Source organism: Micromys minutus, assembly GCF_963924665.1.
Source record: "Micromys minutus genome assembly, chromosome: X".
NCBI classification, from domain to species: Eukaryota; Metazoa; Chordata; class Mammalia; order Rodentia; family Muridae; genus Micromys; species Micromys minutus.
The window spans coordinates 6,476,421-6,499,449 of NC_137970.1; the positions used below are offsets into that span (position 1 = coordinate 6,476,421).

The 23,029-nt window shown below is 37.5% G+C and overlaps 1 pseudogene across 1 annotated transcript; it reads left to right on the forward strand.

The window, feature by feature from the left end:
- The first annotated feature begins 12,601 nt into the window (after positions 1-12,601).
- Positions 12,602-14,054, forward strand: LOC308415838 (preferentially expressed antigen in melanoma-like protein 7; annotated as a pseudogene). The gene is made up of 2 exons: positions 12,602-12,653; positions 12,688-14,054. The product of its transcript is annotated as a preferentially expressed antigen in melanoma-like protein 7 (transcript).
- Positions 14,055-23,029: the final 8,975 nt, after the last annotated feature.

Genomic DNA, 23,029 nt, shown 5'->3' on the forward strand with positions numbered 1-23,029 from the left:
TCTACAAGCTAATATATAACTTCACAATGCCTGAGCTCTAATCAGATAGCAAATAACCAAGTCAAATACAGAAACATCCTCCCAGAGAATTAAATAATTTCAATGCTATCAGTACAACTTTAAATGAGGATGCCTCCTTCCTTTTGCCTTATTTATGTTTTAGATACTTTTTTCTTAGCAAGTAGTTGCTAATGATACAAAATGCACTGTATATCAAAGCATTGGTCTGACTGGGAGGTGAGTTTTAGGCCAGAAAGTATAACTGAGGAGCATTTATAATCAAATTCCTTCACAGGTGTGGATAGGGTTAGGGAGACCTAAAAAAGATGTGGGACTAATGACATAGAAGAGCCTTCAGGCTGAAGTGACAGGGAGATCAAAAAACAAAAACAACAACAACAACAAAAAAAAAAAAACCCAAAAAATAAAAACAAGTGTTGAATCACCTCACTGTTGGCCTCTAACCTTTTGTTAACGTATCCTATTGTCTCACCCCAACTGGATCCAGAGGAAGAGAAGCTACTGCTGTCACCCAAAAGGATCTGTTTCTCTGGGCACAGAACAAGGATGGGAAATACAAAATGAGAAGTAAGCAAAACACAGTCAGCTCAGTAGGTATGATTTATGTATTCTATTTCTCAGTGAAATAAATGTCGAAACTCTACACCTTCATATCCTAGTACCAAATGCTACTTTTTTCCCCCAGATTGTATTTCCTGAGGTTATCAAGTTGATTTCTCTTCCATTTCACCATGGGACAACACAAGAAAACTCTTGCCAGATTCTGGCCACTTTCTAGTCTACAAAATTGTAAGCCAATAAATTTATTATTTTTTAAATAAATTGCCTAGCCTATGATATTTTGTTATATACTGAGTGCCTAATTTATAGGTTTCCACTCATAATTCAGAAAAATAACTAAAAATCCAAATGGCCTTCAGCCTACCATTTTTCTTCCTCCAGGTGACATTTTCTAACTACTCCTATTCCTTTTTCTTGTAACCTTAGGAACTAAGTCTTAGGCAGATCCTAGCAGATTCTTTCACACAATCCCTTTGTCATCCACTAGCCTGTGTCTACTTGGCATTTGCCTTTTCTGAGACTGTGATTACTTTGACTGGTATGGGTGGGGAGCATGACTGAGCTATCATTTTCTTAAAACCACCAAAACAGCTGTGATTATTATTCAAACAAGACCCTCTCAGGATTGAGTCCAATATATATATATATATATATATATATATATATATATATATATATATATATATATATATATATATATATATATATATATATATATATATATATTGAGAGGAAAGGAGGGTTCACAGACACCATGTATGATGTCTCAGAAGACCACTCTACTATGTCTTGCCACTCCTGGAGGATATAGAAGCAGTTAATGATTGCTTCTTTGGCAATGTAGCCATCTATAAGCTGCCCAAACTCCTGTAAGTAACCCCAGTAAACTCACTGTTTCAGGAAGCTAACCACTGATGATGATTTCTTTGGTCTGTCCTTGTTGCCCTGCTGGGATAAACACATGCTTATTCATGTTTCACTAGGAAAAATTAATGTAGTACATGCCTCATTGCCTGCCTTTGATGTTAATAACCAGATGGCTTGGTTAAGCCTCAAGTATAACTCCAGTGACCTTGGAAAACCAGCAAAGAGTTGAGTCCCCAAAATGAAATTAAGCTATGACCCCTATTTCGTACTTTCTGTTTCCCTTCCTTCCTTCCTTCCTTCCTTCCTTCCTTCCTTCCTTCCTTCCTTCCTTTTCTTTCTTTCTAAACAAACAAACACACACACACACACACACACACACACACACAAAATGAAGTGTTCTTGTTCTTGCCAGAAGGATCCATGGGATTCAATTAGAGGAGAAAAATTGTGATCTGATGCCACTTGCTTACGAATAGCAAACTCCTGTATTCACTCCAGTTGATTCAAGCCAGTGTCTTCTCTCTGTAAAGCAGTCACAGAAGAATCAGAGTCATAGTCCTTTTTACTGTACTGGTTTCTATGGCAATTATTATGTTTTTCTTTGCAGAGATTGAAGGTATTGTTTTCCTTACCTTGGTGATTTTGTGTTTTCATATTGCAGTTCTTTCCTCTCTGCATTCTTTTTCACAGAGCTTATCCAGAATGCTAACTTGCTAGTGGGAATGCACAGCATAAAGGGTCCCTAAAGAAAAGGGCTAAGATCATGAGTCTTATATGTGACATGAACACATGACAAAGAGTTTTTCCAAGTCATCAATTAATGTGGGAACCAGAGGATAGTGAGACAAATTTTAAGAACCTGGGAAAAGCAAGAGCTGGACAAGTATTTTTATAAATGGATATTGAGAAAATAGCTAGCTTTGATGCATAACTTACCTATAGGGAATAATACCCCCAATGCAATATAGCATATCTGGAGTGTTTAAGGCTATCTTTTCTACTGGAATAAATTATTTTCTCTCCTATTAGACAATATTCTCTAAGTGTTCTAGGTAGCTTCTGACCATTTCTAGCCTGTGGTGAAGGTAGCTAACAAGGGACGTTGTCTTAGACAATCCTTGAGTGAGTCTTTTTCTTCATATACTATTGAAAGTCTTTTCTTTGTTGTGTCCCTTAAGTTTTATACAACTTTCCCCTTCTCTCTTCTTCTAATCTTTTCTTCCTTTCTTTCTATGTCTTTTTTATGGTGCTGGGCATTGAAGCTAAGGCCTCATGTATGTCTGACAAGCACTCTACCATGTTGCTATATCCCCAGCCCTATATAATTTTCATCAACACTGACTGGCTAGAGAATGTCTAGTATGTTGAGGGACTATAAACAGAGACTTCAAAAAAGAAGATACAAGATTTACACTTAAGATTGGCTCTGAAAAGTCCCTTCAGTGTGTCAGATACATGGGCAGTTGATCCAGAGGTGATTGCTTAATGGAGAAAAAAAAAAGATTTTTTCTTTTTTTTTCTTTTTTTTTCTTTTTTAGTTTTTATGTATTTTGACATTCAAATATTCTCTCAGAGAATGGGAGTTACAACAACTGCTAATATAATAGAGAGCTATAATTGCATTGCGAACTTGGAGTATAATGGAAGTTAATAAAGCATGCTTGCACACAGCAATAAAAATATTTTGTGTATGAGATAATGACTTTATGGAACAAAATGAAACAGCAATAAATGAGTGGCTGAACTATCTGAATCATGCAGAATAACATTTAAAAATTATTGCTGAAAACAATCTAAAAAGTCAGGTGTTTGAGGTGCATCGAAGCAAGATGTACTGTTCATTTCATATTGAAAAGCCCGTTAAGCTCTTTCAGAAGCCCTACAATAATGAAGAATTTGTAATAATCTCACAAAAGGCTCTTATAATGAATTAGTCAATTTTAATACTGTTCAGAATTCCCCTTATGAACATCATTCCATCTTTTTTCCCCTGCAAAGCTTAGCTCTTTCATCTCTTGACAACCTCTCCAAGATATTTTAGATTTAGGAAAGAGAAAAATTTCACTTATTAAAGAGACAGACTCATACTAAATTAAAATCAATCATTACAAGTAATTTTCTCTATGTTGGCATCTACTGACTGCTTCCAGCAAGTTTATATAATCTTGCTTCCATTTTGTTATGGAAAATAGCCCTTGCATTAGTCTGGTGATTTTGGTTTGGAGGTTCATGTTTACCCTGCAGTGCAGAGGCCATTATATTCTACCTTAAATCATTAAAGAGCAGAATAAAAACCTAAATGAGATATTTCAAACTATCATCTTTCTTTTTCCTTTCTTTCTGCCTGTCATTCTTTCTATCTTTCTTTCTTTGTCCTTCTTGTCCTCCTCATTTTTCTTCTTCTTCTTTTTTTTTTTAAAACAAAACTCCACTATCACAAACAATGAATATTTTTAAAAACTATATTTTATCTTAAAAAGTTTGACTTATTTGACTGTCAAGGCATAAATGAGCATCCTTTTTTCCGGCTCTGCCTGACTACTGTGCCCACAGAAGTTACATTTATTTGTCCAACTGACAAATAGTTTAAGTAAATAAGTTAGCTATCTTGATAATAAAGTGGTGCCTATAAACAAATGTATTAATAAATAGAGCATTTCTTTTATTAAGGGTGATATGTAGTTTTAACAAAAGACAAGGCTGGTCTTGCTAGCACTCTCACTCTCTCCACAGGAGCTACATCATTATTTTGTATTGAAATTGAGTCCCAAATACAATGACAAATGTCCTTATATAAAAGAAAGTGAGAGTCAGGTATGATGACACTCTTGGAATCACAGCACTTAGGATGCAGAGGTAGAAATTTGAAGACAACCTGGGCTACATAATAAGGTCTAGTCTCTCAAAAAAAACAGTGCCCATTGAGAAGGGAAAGAGAGAGAGTGGGAAGGGAGAGAGAGAGAGAGAGAGAGAGAGAGAGAGAGAGAGAGAGAGAGAGAGAGAAGAGAAGAGAACTAGAGGCACAAAGACAAGGTGATATGAAGGCATGGACTACACTGAGTTGCACATTTTGAAGCCAAGGCATAACCCAAGGGTTATGAGCAAGTATAGAAAGCTAAAGGAAGAGAAAAACTGTCAGGTTTCTCAAAATCCCTAGAAAGAATCAAGGTAGATGACAGCTTGATTTTGACTTTATTTTTTAAGCCTCTAGAACTACAAGAGAATAAATGAGTGCTGTCTCAGACATTAGTTGTGATTAGTTGTGTCTGCAGCCTAGAGAATTTATTCAGTGGTCTTCCATGTAGTCAATAGAGTCATATTCAAGTAATGGATTTAACAAATACATGTGAGGGATGGTAGAAGCATTGATCCAGCTTTGGCACAGTGACTATGGTAGAAATGATGCAGAAAAATGAGGTACTCCTGACTGTATCAGCTATGCAATGACCAGCTAAGTGATTGGCCCTGCTGGCACCATTTCCACCTGTAGTTTTGCTCTTGTGTTTCCTGACAGAGGCACTTAAGAACATCTTAATTCTAAGCTAAAGCCACAACAAGGTGAACTTTAGACCACAGCTTCTTAGGTTTCAGTGCACAAAACACCCGTTCAAGGCTCTTGTGTAAATACAAGTTCTGATTTGGTAGATTGAGATGAAGCGAGATTTTGTTAGCTCAAGCCAGTTCCAAAGCCTTATTGGTGTGGCTTGGCTAAGCTAGGTTTGATCCACTTTGACTAGCAACATCTTGTTCAGGGTTTTGGTAAAATTTTCTTGAAAAGTGACAGGGGTTCCCTGTTGCTGCTGTAACAAAACTCTACAAAGTCAGTGGCTTAAAAACAATATCCATTTATAAACATCCTATTTATTTTTCAGAAATTCAGCATTATGCAGCTCAGTTGGTTAGAGTATTGATGCTTAGGTATATAGCTGAACGGTCAGATAATAGACGATGGATAAAAGCCGGAATACTGGCAGGGTCTTATTTCTTAGGTTTTTGAAGGGAGAATGCTTCCAAGATCATCCAGGATATTGGTAGAACCCAATTCAGTGTTGCAATAGGCCTGTTTCTTTAGCACTATCTATTTCGCTTAGCTCCTTAATGTAGCCCATTTCTTATTACACTGTTCTCTCCAACTCTAACCGCCAGGAACACATTATATCCTTCTCATGCTTCAGATATTCCCTGTGGGTCACTCTAACTCAATGAGAAAAGGTTAACTGTTTTGAAGAGAGCTCATATAATTAGATGTGATGATCCAGGGTACACCATCCATATCAAGGTCTATAAACTTAATTCTGTGAAGACAGTTTTGCCATGTAAGGCAAACTATCACCAGTGCTGAGGATAAGAGAGTAGTAGACAACCATTGTTTTGCCATGTACAGATGATAAGTCTTGATTGTAAACTTCATGAGATTGAGAATCACCTAGAAGATAGTAAGGTGTGTCTGTGAAAGTGTTTCCAGAGAGGTTAGCTAAGAGGGAAAAGTGTTTCTGAGTTATGGACAGTACCACCAAATAGGAGGAGAACAAGAGAAATCCAGAGGACATGAACATTTTCTGTTTTTATTTCCTCCTACTACAAAGTGAACTGCTCTGCCTCACCTGGTGCCCCTGCCATGATGGACTAAAACCTCTATTCTTTGCTTAAGTTCTCTATGACAGGTACTTTGTGGCAGGGACAGAAAATCACATTAAATGAAAAGACCATACAGCCTCTTTTCAACCTATTCAATTGGAAATCTTGTAATGTGCAAGTAGTACTAGAAAAGATTGAGTGAGTCAGTGAGTGAGACTGTATTTTAACAAAGCCTTATGTATTGGCATTAAATTTTGAATTTCACCCAATTTTTACACATTACAAAATAATATTCTATTATTATTATTATTATTATTATTATTATTATTATTATTATTATTATTATTATTATTATTATGGTTGATAATGATGTTCTTCCCATGGGGTTGCAAATCCTTTCAGCTCCTTCAGTTCTTTCTCTAGCTCCTTCATTGGGGTTCCCATGTTCAGTATGAGGGTTAGTTGCAGCAAACATCCTCAACTGTATCAGTATGACTCTTCTAAGCTTCTGAAGAGGCATCCATATCAGACTCCTGCCAGTAATCACTCCTTTGCATCAGAAATAGTACTTGGGTTTGGAAGCTGGCGTGGGTACCCAGGTGAGGCAGTCTCTGAATGATCTCTTCCTCAACACCTGCTCCTCTATTTGTCCCTGTATTTCTTTCCATGAGTGTTTTATTCTCCCTTCTAAGAAGGACTGAGGCATCCACATTCTGGCCTTCCTTCTTTTTAAGCTTCATAAGTTCTGTGGATTATGTCTTGGGTATTCTGAGCTTGGAGGCTAGTATCAACTTATCAGTGAGTCCATGCGATGTCTGTTCTTTTCTGATTGGGTTACCTCACTCAGAATGATAGCTTCTAGTTCCATCCATTTGCCAAGGAATTTCATGAAGTCATTGTTTTTAATAGCTGAGTAGTATTCTATTGTGTAAATTTACCACGATTTCTGTATCCATTCCTCTGTTGAAGGACATCTGGGATCTTTCCAGCTTCTGGCTGTTATAAATAACACTGCTATGAACATGGTGGAGAATGTGTCCTTGTTGTATGTTGGAGCATCTTTTGGGTATATGCTCAGGAGTGGTATCGCTGGGTCCTCAGGTTCAATTTTCTGAGGATCTGCCAGACTAATTTTCAGAGTGGTTGTACCAGATTGCACTCCAACCAACAATGAAGGAGTGTTCCTCTGTCTCCACATCCTCACCACCATTTACTGTCACCTGAGTTTTTTATCTTAGCCATTCACACTTATGTGAGGTGGAATCTCAAGGTGGTTTTGACTTGCATTTCCCTGATGACTAGGGATGGTGAACATTTCTTTAGGTACTTCTCAGACATTCGTAATTCCTCAGATGAGAGTTCTTCATTTATCTCTGTACCCCAATTTTAATGGGGTTATTTGAGTCTCTGGAATCTAACATCTTGAGTTCTTTTTATATATTGGATATTAGCTCTTTTTATATATTGGATAAGATGTAGAATTATTAAAGATTTTTCCCAATCTGTTGGATTCTGTTTTGTGCTATTGGCAATGTCCTTTGCCTTACAGTAACTTTGCAATTATATCAGGTCCCATTTGTTGATTCTTGAACTTAGAGATAAGCCATTGTTGTTCTGTTCAGGAAATTTTCTCCTGTGCCTTTGTGTTCCAGTTACTTCCCCACCTTATCTTCTATTAATTTCAATGTATCTGATTTTATGTGGCAGTCTTGATTCACTTGGACTTGAACTTTGTAGAAGGAAATAAGAATGGATCTATTTTCATTCTTCTTCATGCTGACTTCCAGGTAAACTAACACCATTTGTTGAAGATGCTGTTCTTTTTCCAATGAATGTTTTTAGCTCCTCTGTCAAAGATCAAGTACCCAAAGGTGTATGGGTTCATTTCTGGGTCTAAAATTCTGTTCCATTGATCTACCAGACTGTCTCTGTACCAATACCATTCGATTCTTATCATCATTTATCTGTAATATAGCTTAAGGTCAGGGTTGATAATTTCCACAGAAGGTATTTATTGTTGAGAAGAGTTTTTGCTATACTGGGTTTTTCAGTTATTCCAAATGAATTTGAAAATTGCTCTTTCTAACTCTATGAAATATTGAGTTGTAGTTTTGATGGGGATTGCATTGAACCTGTAGATTGCTTTAGGCAAGATGGCCATTTTTACTATATTGAATTTTCCAATCCATGGGCATGGAAGATCTTCTCATCTTCTGAGATCTTCTTCAATTTCCTTTTTCAGAAACTTGAAGTTCTTATACAGATTTTTCACTTGCTTGGTTAGAGTCACCCCAAGATATTTTATGTTATTTGTGACTATTGTGAAGGGTGTCAATTCTCTTAATTTCTTTCTCAGCTGTTTGTCCCTCGAGTAGAGGAAGGCTACTGATTTGTTTGAGTTAATTTTATATCCAGCCACTTTGCTGAAGTTGTTTATCAGCTGTAGAAGTCCACTGGTGAAATTTTGTGGTGTCAGTTACATATACTATCACATCATCTGTAAATAGTGATATTTTGACTTCTTCCTTTCCAATTCTGTATTACTTTCACATTCTTTTGATGTCTAATTGCTCTGGCCAGGTATTCCAGTACTCTACTAAATAGGTAGGGAGAGAGTGGGAAGCCTTGTCTAGTCCCTGATTTTAGTGGGATTGCTTCAAGTTTCTCACTATTTTGTTTGATGTTGACTACTGGTTTGCTATATATTGCTTTCACTCAGTTTAGGTATGGCTCTTGAATTTCTGATCTTCCCAAGACTTTTAACATGAAGGGGTATTAAGTTTTGTCACATCCTTTCTCAGCATCTAATAAGATGATCATGTATTTTTTTTCTTTTTTTTATACAATGTATTATATCACTGGATTTCCATATATTGAACCATTCCTGCATCCCTGGGATAAAGCCTACTTGATCATGGTGAATGATCCTTTTGATGTGTTCTTGAATTCAGTTTGGAAGAATTTTATTGAGTATTTTTGCATCAATGTTCACAAGGGAAATTGTTCTGAAGTTTTCTTTATCTGTAGGGTCTTTGTGTGGATTATGTATAGGTTTAGTTGTGGCTTCAAAGAACGAATTGGGTAGTGTTCCTTCTGTTTTTACTTTGTGGAATAGTTTAAAAATTATTGGCATTAGGTCTTTTATGATGCTCTGATAAATTTCTGCACTCCACACAGCTGGTACTGGGCTTTTTTTTTTTTTTTTTTTTTTTTGGTTCGGAGGCTTTTGATGAGAGCTTTTATTTCTTCTGGGGTAATAGGAGTGCTTGCATGGTTTATCAGATACTGATTTATCTTTGGTACCTGATATCTGTCTAGAAAATTTTCTATTTCCTCTAGATTTTCCAGCTTTGTTGAGTATAGGCTTTTGTAGTAGGATCTGATGATTTCCTAAATTTCATCAGTTTCTGTTGTTATGTCTTCCCTTTTACTTCTGATTTTGTTAATTTGGATACTCTCTGCCTTCTAGTTAATCTGGCTAAGGTTTTACCAATCTTGTTGATTTTCTCAAAAAACCAGCTCCTGGTTTTGTTGATTCTTTGTTTAGTTCTTTTTGTTTATACTTGGTTGATTTCAGCTCTGAGTTTAATTATTTCCTGCTGTCTACTCCTCTTGGCTATATTTGCTTCTTTTTTTCTTCTAGAGCTTTCAGGCGTGCTCTGAAGCTGTTAGTGTATGCTCTCTCCAGTTTCTTTTTGGAGGGACTCAGGGCTATGGATTTTCCTCTTAGCATTGCTTTCTTGTATCCCACAAGCTCGGCTATGTTGTGCCTTAATTTTCATTAAATTCTAAAAAATCTTTAGTTTCTTTATTTCATCCTTGTTCAAGTTATCATTGAGTAGAACACTGTTCAACTTCCATGTATATGTGGGCTTTTTGTTGTTTTCCTTATTCTTGAAGACCAGCGTTAGTCCATGGTGATATGATAGGATGAATGGGAGTATTTCGATCTTCTTGTATCTGTTGAGGCCTGTTTTGTGACTGACTATATGATCAGTTCTGGAGAAGGTACCATGAGGTGCTGAGAAGAAGGTATATATTTGATTAAGGATGAAATGTTCCATAGATGTCTGCTATAACCATTTGGTTCATAACTTCTGTTAGTTTCATTGTGTCTCTGTTTAGGTTCTGCTCCCATGATCTCTCCATTAGTGAAAGTGGGGTGTTGAAGTCCCCCACTATTGTTGTGTATGTTGCATTATATGCTTTGAGTTTTAGTAGAGTTTCTTTTTTATGAATGTGGGTGCCCTTGTATTTGAAGCATAAATGTTCAGGATTGAGAGTTCATCTTGATAGATTTTTTTTGGTGCATAAAAAAGTGTCTTTCCTTATTTTTTTGATAAATTTTGGTTGAAAATTTATTTTATTTGATATTAAAATGGCTATTCCAGCTTTTTTCTTGGGAACATTTGCTTGGAAGTTTTTTTTTCCCCCAGCCTTTTACTGTGAGGTAGTGTCTGTCTTTGTCACTGAGATGAGTTTCCTGTATGCAGTAAAAAGCTGGATCCTGTTTACATATCAAGTCTGATAGTCTGTGTCTTTTAAATGGGGAATTGAGTCCACTGCTATTAAGAGATATTAAGGAATAGTGATTGTGCTTTCCTGTTATTTTGTTGTTAGAGGTAGAATTATGTTTGTATGGTTTTCTTCTCTTGGGTTTGTTGCATGAAGATTATTTTTTTGCTTTTTGTAGGGTGTAGTTTTTCTTTTTGTGTTGGAGTTTTTCATCTATTATTCTGTGTAAGGCCTGGATGCTTCTTACCTGACCAATGTAATATATTAGCTAGTAAGATGGTATGGAAACAGAAATAGAAAAAAAGTTTTTAAAAAGCAGTCATTTGTAAGATCAAAGATTAGTTATATTTGAGGAATTGAGCCTTTACAGGGGAGAAATTCAAGTATTCAGTTTTAGCCTAGCTTGGAGCTTTTCAACATCTTTAAGTAGGCAAAAATAGTTGAAACATTTTAGTCTCATGCTGTATTTTGTTACTATATAACCTGCTCTGATGTTGAGGTTCATTTTTTCTTATATCCTTGGTATATCCCAAATACTGGAAAATATATTTATGGTCTCTCTGAGTTGCTTTCTATTGCTGTGATAAAGCATCACAATAAATAGCCTTTTGTGGAGGAAGCTGTTTATTTAGCTTTCACATCCTGTTCACAGTCCTGTACTGGAGGAAGTTGTGAAATAACTGAAGCAGAACCCTATAGTCAGGAACTGAAGACCAAGCCATAAAAATACACTGCTTACCAGTGTGCTTCTCATGGTTCAGTCAGCTTCCCTTCCTCTTTTATATGCCTTAGGGCCATCAATGACATGTCCCAGATTTGCCTACAGGCCAACCTGATAGAGAAAGTTCCTCAATTGATATTTTCCCCCAAACATGTTATGTTTGTGTAAAGTTGACAAAAGCTAACCAGAAAATATTCTCTAAAAATAGAATACGTAGGGATGAAGAAAGATATGAGCAGTTTAAGAGCACTTGTTATTCCAGAAGATCCGTATTAGGTTCCCAGCATCCATATGTGTAGCTCACAACTCATTATAACTCCAGCTCCAAACTATTTGATATCTTTTTACATATTTTGTGGGCAATGTACTCATGTGCAAAAACACACATAGACATACACTGATTAAAAGGAAAATAAAGGATGTGTATACATACACAATACACACACAATGCTAAGTTTACTAATCAAATTTCTTCTTGTGCATAGACACAGAGTATTAAAGGTATTGTGAAATAATTTCATATAAAGTCTAATATGGAGGATCTCTTGTGAGGGAGGTAGAATTAGAGCTTATGATGACATTATCATAATTTCATAAATCTGTCTCTAAATAAAATTATCAAATTTTGTTTTCATATTCCAGCCATTCTACATCTGACAAACCACATCTTGGTCTGGGATTTTGTGACCTACAAGGGATTTATTAGGGAAGTACTCTGAGGGGATGCCACTAAGGGAGTGGGAAAGATCCAGGGCATAAAACAGAAGGAAGCAAAGCAAAAGTATAAGGTTCTTGGCTCAGCTGATGCCGTGGAGAGCAGTGGAAGCTAACTAACAACACCTTCATAGTTACTAAAAACAAGGCAAGTTGCGATGATGCCATGCTCCCACACTAGTCAGTGGCTGGTTGGAGTTGCTTCCAGGGCAAGCTGCCCTGTCCAAGTTAGCAAAGTACTTCTAACAGTGCTTGGGCCCCAAGTAGTGATGTGAATATGAGCCACTTTAAAGCACATAGAGGTTGGAAGATAAAGGATCATGAGGAATGTGAAAGGAAATCAAGGGGATGGATTTTCAGTGTATCAGACAAGTCAGCCACACCTTACTGATAGAAATGCATGGAGGGGCATTCAGATCTCTGCAGTGTGTCACCTGTGTTCTAATCAGGGGCTATGATTACTTCCTGGATTCCCCCTTCCAAAGGAATATGGGATTCAGAATAGCAAAGGTTGAAACTGGATGGGACAATCCTGAATGATTGTAAGAATCTACACATGCTGCATGTATCAGGACTTTGTTTTTGAGACCAGCAGATAGATCATCTCCCTAAAAGTCTATCAGAATGGTCTTTGGTGCCCCCAATCACACTCCAGAAGCTGGCTTCACAGAACCTGGTGAGGAATGAGTTATTGATTATCTCTGTTCTAGAGTACCTATTAAGGCAGTTTTTCTCACCTCTGTTCAAGGAGGCTGACACTTAAAGTAAAGCAAAGATTATTAAGCTCCTGGTGTAATACTGGCCATACTCTTCCAGGTTATACTGGATGGAGTAGATACATGGCTGAAAAGGAAGTATCAGAGAAGGACACGCAGGCTTCAAGTGGTTGACTTAAGGAATGGACACCATGTCTCGTCGAATATGTAGGATGGAAGAGAGGGTAGAGACCACTTAGTAGAAACTATGCTTGTGGAGCAAGTAGTGGAGGGCCACTCACAATACACAAAGAAGTAGCATCTGAGGGTGTTCAGTGACCTTTCCTTTATATTTTCTCTGCATGAAGATAAACACCATACACGTTGCTGCACTGCACAAAGGAGAGAAAGAATTTTCTGAATCTGTACTGTGAGAAGTTGGAGATTGAAGCAATAGAAGAGTTCAAGGTCAGGGATGTGTTAAAATTTTTACAGCCTGAGTTCATCAAAAAGTTGGAACTGAATACCGTGGGGAACCTGTCCAAACTGGCAAGGTTTGTACCTTGCATTAGCAAGATGAGAAATCTTTAGAAACTCGTACTAGTATACATCTCTGGAACAAATACTAAAACACCCAAGGAGCAGGGGAAAGTAACCAAGATCATTTCTTGTTCTTCAAATTCAGGTGTCTCCAGCATCTCACTATTGATGATGTCTATTTTATCACAGAGCACATGAAAGAGTTGTTCAGGTGTTTGGAAGCCTCGTTGCTGTCCCTCAAGATTACTCTCTGCCAGCTCTCTCAATCAGACTTGGAGTCATTTGCCCAGTGTTGGAACTACAGTCATCTTAAGCATCTGTGTTTGAGAGGTTCAACTTTAACTTACTTGAATGTCTTGCTTCTGAATGTTTTCTTAGAGAGTGTTGGAGACACACTGAAAATTCTGAAATTAGAAGACTGTAGGATGAATGACTTTCACCTCACTGTCCTTTTGCCTGCCCTGACCCAATGCATCCAACTCACTAGCATCAATTTGTATGACAATGACATTTTCATGGATGTTCTGAATGACTTTCTCCATCACACTACCAACCTGAATCAGCTGACCACAGAAATATTGTCTGCTTTAGTAGAGGTCTATAATATGTTGGGTTATGTCAAAGTAGATAGCTTATGTTAAAATCAAGGTTATGTCAAAGCTGAGAAGATTTGTGCTGAACTAATGGATGAACTTATGGCTGTAAGGCATCCCAAGTCAATTTGCTTTGCTTCCTATTCCTGTTATGACTGTGATACATATTATAGCTATGAAAAAGAGGCCAGACTTTGTGAGTGCCAGGAGCAACAACAAGAATGTTACTTCTGGGTACTAAGAAAGTAATTCCTAGGGACTGTTATCTCATCCAAAGGACCCAAAACACATGTTTTTGAACATTTCTCAATTTGATGCAAACAAAATGGTCCAAAGTCCTATCAGGCTTTCCCATAACTATGAAATTATGGTCAGATTCAGAAAACCTGGTATTCTTTCTGTAGTGTGCTTCTCGGTCCTTAATTGGTCCTCAAGATCACAATCAGAACAGTTCTTTGACTGTGCTTAGTAATGGGCAGATACTGTGTTGTTTAACTTCTTGTTTCATATGACCTCTCAGTGTTCAGTGAAGTTACTCTGACATTTCCCCTTTTGCATCTGCCTGGTTGGTCATGTGTAAAGTCTTCAAAGTAGCAATGTATACAAAGCCACATCTTGAGGAAGGGAGTTTTGGTGAATGAGCAGCAGATTGCAATCCAGGTTAGTCAGGCTAGTAGGAGGTATCTCAGCATCAAAGATAGCTGCTGAAGCAGAAGAAAACAATGAAGAACAAAGGAATTACGTCTCAGCAACTTTTTTAAATCCTTTTTCTTTCTAATGGTGCATTATAGCTTAGACTGGCCTTGAATGCCTAATTCTTTTCCCTCCACTTACAGATTAATGAGGTTGCTGACAAATAACCTCCTAGGCCAACTTGTGACTGACTGTGAGGCCCCATTTGCTCTTCAGGGCTCCCAACCTCTGATCAGCCTACTGCATATTAATGATTACAGAAGTCTCTGCTCGCTCTAAAAGAATTCCCAGTCCCTGGGAACTACATAATTGATGTGCCTGAGTCTAGTCATTGTGTTCTTTTGTGTCTATGTAACCAGGTATCAATAAAGAATTAGGAAAAAGAAAGAAAAGAAGAAAGAAAGAAAGGAAGGAAGGAAGGAAGGAAGGAAGGAAGGAAGGAAGGAAGGAAGGAAGGAAGAAGTGCATGGAGACTTGGCTTCCTGGAAGAGGATAAAAGTATCCCATTTCTCTCTGTCTTCTTCTTCTTCTTCTTCTTCTTCTTCTTCTTCTTCTTCTTCTTCTTCTTCTTCTTCTTCTTCTTCTTCTTCTTCTTCTTCTTCTTCTTCTTCTTCTTCCTTCCTTCCTTCCTTCCTTTCTCTTCCTCTTCCTCCTTCTCCTCCTCCTCCTCCCTCCCTCCCTCCCTCCCTTTCTTCCCTCCTGAAGAATGAGACTGTCCTTTGATACCTTTTGCTCATGATAGCACATTTAAAAGAGAAAAATTTTAAATGTTAGAATTGCCTCTATATTAATAATTCTAGTTAGGCAGAAAAACAGAAGCTTTTTAGCACAGACTTGTTTTATAATTTTCTGTTCAATTAGTATGTTTATTATGTTTTGTGAGCCAATTAAAAGAACATGTTATTTATTATTGTATTTGTTTTTTTTATAATAGGTAACAGAGTTAAACAAACAAAAAAACACTCCTGCTAATTTTTGTGCCCCATCTGCCAAGACACTGGTCTTAGTATTTTTTTTTTTTTTAGTCTGTATGTGGACATATAAGAAAATGTGAGCCAGGGCTCTCTATCTCTCTCTCCCTTCCCCCCTTTCTCTCCCTGCCTCCCCACCTCTCTTTTTTCAAGGCTTCTCTGTGTAGTGCTGGCTATCCTGAAGCTCACTCTCTAGACCATATTGGCCTCAAAATCAGAGATCTGTCTGCCTCTGCCTCAGGAGTGCTAGGATTAATGATATGCACCACTACAGCCCAGCAAACTTGTTGCTTTTAAAAAAGGGATTTATGAGTACAATTAATATACAGTATATCTTTTAAATAAACAAGAAAATGGGAAGTCAGATGTAATAGGATGCACCTATGATTCCAGTGGGCAGGAATCTGAGGTTACAGTGGGTGATACATTACAACTCAATCTCAAAAACAAGGAAAAGACCCAAAAAAGATGTGCATATAGGTGTTGTACTTATTTTTAGCTGTCAATTTGACACAAACCTAGAGTTACCTGAGAAGAGAGAACCTCACCTAAAGAATTATCCAGATCAGATTGGCCTTTGGGCACATTTATGGGGAATTTTCTAGAGTGATGATTGATGTTGGAAGACCCAGTACACTGTGAGAGGTGGCACCCTGGGTATGTGGTACCAAGGTACATAAAAAAGCAGGCCGAATAAGCCCAGGGGATAAATCCAGTAAGCAGCCCTCTTCTGTACCAGTTCCTGTCTCCAGTCTTTGTTTTCAGGATTCTGCCCTAACTTCCCTCAGTGATGGACTGTATTCTGAAAATATAAGCTAAAATAAACTCTTTCTTCACCCAGTTTCTTTTTGGTTCATGGTATTTCTGACATGAACAGAGAAGTCAGCTAGAAAGGTGAGTATCGAGCTATGGTTTACTGACAGAACACTTGCATAATACCCTGGATCTGACTTTTATGAATACCAAAGAGTGGGGAAAGATAAAAAAAGAAAATATGATGTACAGACCTATTACCTTTCTACCAAAGACAGAATATAATAATTGTTCAGAATATAAAAAGTGTTACTGTTTTCATTGACTGTACCATAGAGTTTTCTCGTTGTCACAGAAAATGTTCTTTGTTTTGTTAACATCTGCGTGATACTTTACATAGATTTCTAAATATGTCACTAGTCCCCTCTGCATGACCGTTTACATTGATCTCCATCTTTTGTGGCTCCAAGCAGTGCTGCATTGAATGGTCCTGTACTTATGTCATTTTCCTCATCTGAAAGAGATTAGACTGTTTTCTGTTGCCAGAAACATGATGCCAGAGTCTGAGTGAGCTATCCAAAAATAGCTTTATTTGGATTCATGGTTCTGGAGGCCCAAGGTTATGACACTGCATATGCTGATGTCTTGCCATTTTATTGACAGAGTACTGAGGTAGGGCAGTGTTACATAGAAAAAGACAACCTGTCTTTCCCTCTCCCTCTCTCCTTCTCTCCCTCTCCTCTCCCTCTCCCCTCTTTCTATTCCACCACTCTTCATATGTATATGTCTGTGTCTATGTTTGTGCTCTCTGATCTTTTCCCATATCCAGGGCTCAGTCATAAAGGCAGGATCAAAAGGACCTTATCTATGTCTAATTCATTCCTAAAGATTTTATTTCTAAAGAACATTTAGAACCAGTTTCTCCTATTTTAATGTTGCACAAGAGGAACTGTATTTGGAAACATGAGGCCTTAAATCATACTCCCACACCCCCCAGAGAGAGAGAGAGAGAGAGAGAGAGAGAGAGAGAGAGAGAGAGAGAGAGAGAGAGAGAGCATATAAAAGAATAGTAGCAAGTATATATATTGAAGAAATAGTTTAAAAGTAAATTGCTGGATTATGAGGAAATACATGTATAATTTTAAAAATTCATGTTTATCAAGTCTTTGAGAATTTCATATAATGTATTTTGATCATATTTAAACCTAAGTCCTTCCCTTAGGTTCTCCCATATATACCCCATATCCATACCCTCCAATTTTTGTCCTTTTTTGAAAGAAAAAAATTAATAATGCATCAACTGCAATTTTCTCTCAAATTTATTTAAAAAGAGAGGGGTACATATACAGATTTTTAAGGCCTTTTGGCATAACACTATATGAATATTTTTTGTCAGTACATAATTATTTTAGAGGTTTGATAGCATGCATTGAAATCCCACTAGTTACGATAAGCATAAAGTACATGTAAAACAGAATGTAACATGGAAACAGATTTTATGGTGAGTATAGATTAAGCATAATGATCTTTGAATACCAAAAATTGCCACAAGGCTATATTCTTAGCTCTTGGATTATTAATGATTTAAGGTTCAGGTGTACCAAACTCTGAGAGTGCTACACATTTATTTTTTTCTAAGAAGGACTGAGGCTTTCAATTTTTGGCCTTTGTTTTTCTTGAGCTTTATATAGCCTGTGAGTTGTTTCTGGGTGTTCAGAGCTTTCTGGAGTTAGTATCCAATTATCAGGGACAGCATATTATGTCTGTTCTTTTGTGACTGGGTTACCTCACTCAGGATGATATTCTCTAGGTGCATCCATTTTTCCTAGGAGTTTTAATAAAGTCATTGTTTCTCATAGCTGAGTAGTACTCCATTGTGTAAATATACCACAATTTTTGTATCCATTCATCTACTGAAGGATGTCTGGGTTCTGTCCAGCTTCTGGCTATTATAAATAGGGCTGCTATGAACATTGTGGTGCATGTGCCCTTATTGTATGATGGAGCATCTCTGAAGTATATGCCCAGAAGTGGAATAACTGGGTCCTCGGTAGGACTATGTACAATTTTCTGAGGAATCGCCAGACTGAATTCCAGAGTGGTTGTACCAGTTTACAACCCCACCAACAGTGGAGAAGTGTTCCTCTTTCTCCGAATCTTCGCCAGCATCTGCTGTCATCTGAGTTTTTGATCTTAGCCATTCTGACTGCTGTGAGGTGGAATCTCAGGGTTGTTTTGATTTGCATTTTCCTGATGACTAAGGATGGCCAGCATTTCATTAGGTGCTTCTCAGCCATTTGATATTCCTCAATTGAGAACTTTTTGTTTTGCTCTGTCCCCCATTCTTTAATAGGATTGTTTGATTTATTGGCATCTAACTCCTTGAGTTCTTTCTATACATTGGATATTATACCTCTATCAGATGTGGGGTTGGTAAAGATGTTTTCACAATCTGTTGACTGCAGTTTTCTTTTCTTGACAGTGTCCTTAGCCTTACAGAAACTTTACAATCTCCTTAAGTCCCATTTCTCGATCTTTGACCTCAGAGCACAAGCCATTGGTGTTTTGTTCAGGAAATTTTCCCCGGTGCTGATGTGTTCTAAGGTTTTCCATACTTTCTCTTCTGATAGTTTCAGAGTACCTTGTTTAATGTGAAGATATTTGATCCACTTGCACTTGAGCTTTGTACAAGGAGAAAGAAAGGGTCTATTTTCATTCTTCTGCATGCCGAGTGCCAGTAGAAACAACACCATTTGTTGAAGAGGCTGTCCTTTTTCCATTGAATGTTTAGAGCTCCTTTGTCAAAAATCAAGTGACCATATGTGTTAGGGTTCATTTCTGGATCTTCTATTCTCTTCCCTTGATCCATGTGCCTATCTCTGAACTAGTACCATGCAGGTTTTAGCACAATTGCCTTGTAATTTAGCTTGAGGTCAGGGACAGTGATTCCCTCAGATCTTTTCTTGTTTTTGAGGATGGATTTCAATATTGTAGGTTTTTTGTTATTCCAGATGAAATTGCAATTGCTCTTTCCAACTCTATGAAGAATTGGGTTAGAATTTTAATGGAGATTGCATTGAATCTGTAGGTGGCTTTTGGTAAGGTGGCCATTTTTACAATGTGGGTCCTTCCAATCCATGAGCATGGGAGATCTTTCCATCTTCTGAGATCTTCCTCAATTTTCTTGTTTAGAGATTATGAAGTTCTTGTCATAAAGGTCCTTCACTTGCTTAGTTAGAGTCACACCGATGTATTTCATATTGTTTGTGACTATTGTGAAGGGTACCTTTTCCCTAATTTTTTTTCTCTGCATGCTTGTCCTTTGAGTAGAGGACAGCTATTGATTTGTTTGAATTAATTTTATATCCAGCCACTTTGCCAAAGTTGTTTCTCAGCTGTAGGAGTTCTCTGGTGGAATTTGTGGGATTGCTTAAGTACACTATCATGTCATCTGCAAATAGTGATGTTTTTACTTCTTCCTTTCCAATTTTTATCCCTTTGATTTCTTTTTGCTGTCTAATTGCTCCAGCCAATTGTTGAATAGGTAGGGGGAGAGTGGGCAGCCTAGTCTAGTCCCTGATTTTAGTGGGATTGCTTCAAGTTTCTCACCATTAAGTTTGTTGTTGACTATTTGTTTGCTGTATATTGCTTTGATTATGTTTAGGTATGGGCCTAGGATTCCTGTGCTTTCCAATACTTTTAACATGAAGGGATATTGAACTTTGTCAAATTTTTTCTCAGCTTCTAGTGAGATGACCATGTGGTTTTTTTTTCTTTTAGTTTGTTTATATGGTGGATTACTTTGATGGATTTCCTTATATTAAACCATCCCTGCATCCCAGGGATGAAGCCTACTTAATCATGGTGAATTATCATTTTGATGTGTTCTTGGATTCGGTTTGCAAGGATTTTTTTGAGTACTTTTACATCAATGTTCATTGGGGAGATTGGTTTGAAGTTTTCTTTCCTTGTAGGGTCTTTGTGTGGTTTAGGAATGAGGATTATTGTGGCCTAGAAAAAATGAGTTGGGTAGTTTACCATCTGACTATATTGTGGAATAGTTTGGAAAAAAATGGTATTAGGTAGTCAATAAATGTCTGATAGAATTCTGCACTGAACCCATGTGGTCCTGGGCTTTTTTTGGTTGAGAGGCTTTTGATGACTGCTTCTATTTCTTTAGGTGTTATGGTATTATTAAGATGGTTTACCTGGTCCTGGTTTAACTTTAGTATCTGGTATCTGTCTAGGAATTAATCTATTTCCTCCAGATTTTCCAGCTTTGTTGCTTATAGGCTTTTGTAGTAGGATCTGATTATTTCTTAAATTTCCTCAGTTTCAGTTGTTATGTCTCCACTTTCATTTCTGATTTTGTTAATTTGGATACTCTCTCTTTGCCCTCTAGTTAGTCTGGCTAGGGGTTTATCAATCTTGTTGATTTTCTCAAAGAACCAGCTCTTGGTTTTGTTGATCTTTCAATGGTTCTTTTTGTTTCTATTTGGTCTATTTCTGCCTTAAGTTTGATTATTTCTTGTTGTCTACTCCTCTTGAGTGTATCTGCTTCCTTTTGTTCTAGAGCTTTCAACTGTGTTGTCAAGTTGCTCGTGTATGCTGTCTCCAGTTTGTTTGTGGAGGCTCTCAGAACTATGAGTTTTCCTCTTAGTACTGCTTTCATTGCATCTCGTAGATTTGGGTATATTGTGTTTTCATTTTCATTAAATTCTAAAAAATCCTTAATTTCTTTCTGTATTTCTTTTTTAACCATGCTATCATCTAATAGTGCATTGTTTAGTTTCCATGTGTATATAGGATTTTTGTTGTCTTTGTTGTTATTAAAGACCAGCCTTAGTCCTAGGTGATCTGATAGGATGCATAGGAGTATTTCAATCTTCTTATATCTATTGAAGCTTGTTCTGTGACAAACTGTATGGTCAATTTTGGTGAAGTTGCCATGAGGTGCTGAGAAGAAGTTGTCTTCTTTTGTTTTAGGGTGAAATGTTCTGTAGATGTCTATTAATTCCAGTTGGTTCATAACCTCTGCTAGTTTCACTGCATCCTTGTTCAGTTTCTGCTCCCATGATCTGTGCATTGATGAGAGTCGGGTGTTTAGGTCTCCCACTACTATTGTGTATGATGCATTGTAGTTTTTGAGGTTAGTAGGGTTTCTTTTATAAATATGGGTGCTCTTGTATTTGAGGCATACATGTTAAGGATTTAGAGTTCCTCCTGACAAATTTTCTTTGTAGTGAGTAAAAAGTGTCCTTCCTTATCTTTTTTTGATAACTTTTGGTTGAAAATCTACTTTATTCAATATTAGAATTGCCACTTCAGCTTGCTTCTTGGGGCTGTTTGCTTGGAATGTTTTTTTCCAACCTTTTACTCTGAGATAGTCTCCTGTCTCCACCTCCCATCCATTTGTGGGAACAGTGGGATTACAGATAAGAACCCTGTGCACCTGGCTTGTGTATGAGTTCTGAGGATTAAAATGCAGTTTATTGTGAGCATTCTGAAATTTTTCTAATAATGACTTACTAATTAGTACATACTATGTATGTTCTTTTGTTAAATCACTCAGGATATTTTCTAATTTCATCTATTTTTCTAAGAATTTTGTGAAATCATTGTTTTTAATGGCTGAGTAGTATTCCATTGTTTAAAGGTACCACAGTTTCTTTATCCATTCTTCTGTTGTGGGACAGACATCTGGGTTGTTTCCAGCTTCTGGCTATTCTAAATAAGGCTGCTATGAACATACTGGAGTAGATGTCCTCGTTATATGTTGGAGCATCTTTTGAGTATATGCCCAGGAGTGGTATAGCTTGGTCCTTAGTTAGCACTATGTCTAATCTTTTGAGAAACTGCCAGACTGATTTCCAGAGTGGTTGTATTAGCTTGTAGTCCCACCAGCAATGGTGGAGTGTTCCTCATTCTCCACATCCTCATTAGCATCTGTTGTCACCTGAGTTTTTTATCTTAGCCATTCTGACTGGTGTGATGTAGAATCTCAGGGTCATTTTTTTCGTGTATTTCTGTGTTGACTAAGGGTGTTGAACAATTCCTTAAGTGCTTCTCATCCATTTAAATTCCTCAGTTAAGAATTCTATGTTTAGCTCCCCATTTTTAATAGAGTTGTTTGGTTCTCTGGAGTCTAATTTCTTGAGTTCTTTGTATATTTTGGATATTATCCCTCTATCGAATAGATAGCCCTCTATTGAATAGATCACATGAAGGTCAAGAAAAAGGAAAACCAAAGTGTGGGTGCCTCAGTCCTATTCAAAGGGGAAACAAAATCATCTGAGGAGGTTGGGGGTGGGAGGAACGTTGGAGGAAATGAAGAGGGAGAGAGCAAAGAAGAGGGCAGGATTAGGTGTGGTGTAGGAGGAGATGGGCAAGATGTACAGAGTATCAGGAAATTGAACAGAGGTGTGTAGCAATAGATAGGGAACTGGAGGTAGCCACCAGAAAGTCCTAGATGCCAGAAAAACAAGAGGCTCCCAGGACCCAACAGGATAATATTAGCTGAAATACCTAATTAAGGGGAGAGAGAACCTGAAGAGACTACATCCTGAGATTGGGCCCAGCCCCTGGTTGAGGGATGGGGCGACCTACCCTTCACAAAATTTTAACTCAGAATTGCTTCTGTATAAAGAAAATACATGGACAAACAGTGGAGCAGAAACTGAAGAAAAGGCCATCCAGAGACTGCCCCACCTACTGATCCATCCCATATGCAGCCATCAAACTCAGTCACTGTTGCTGATGCCAAGAAGTGCTTACTGTCAGGAGCCTGATATGGATGTCTCATGAGAG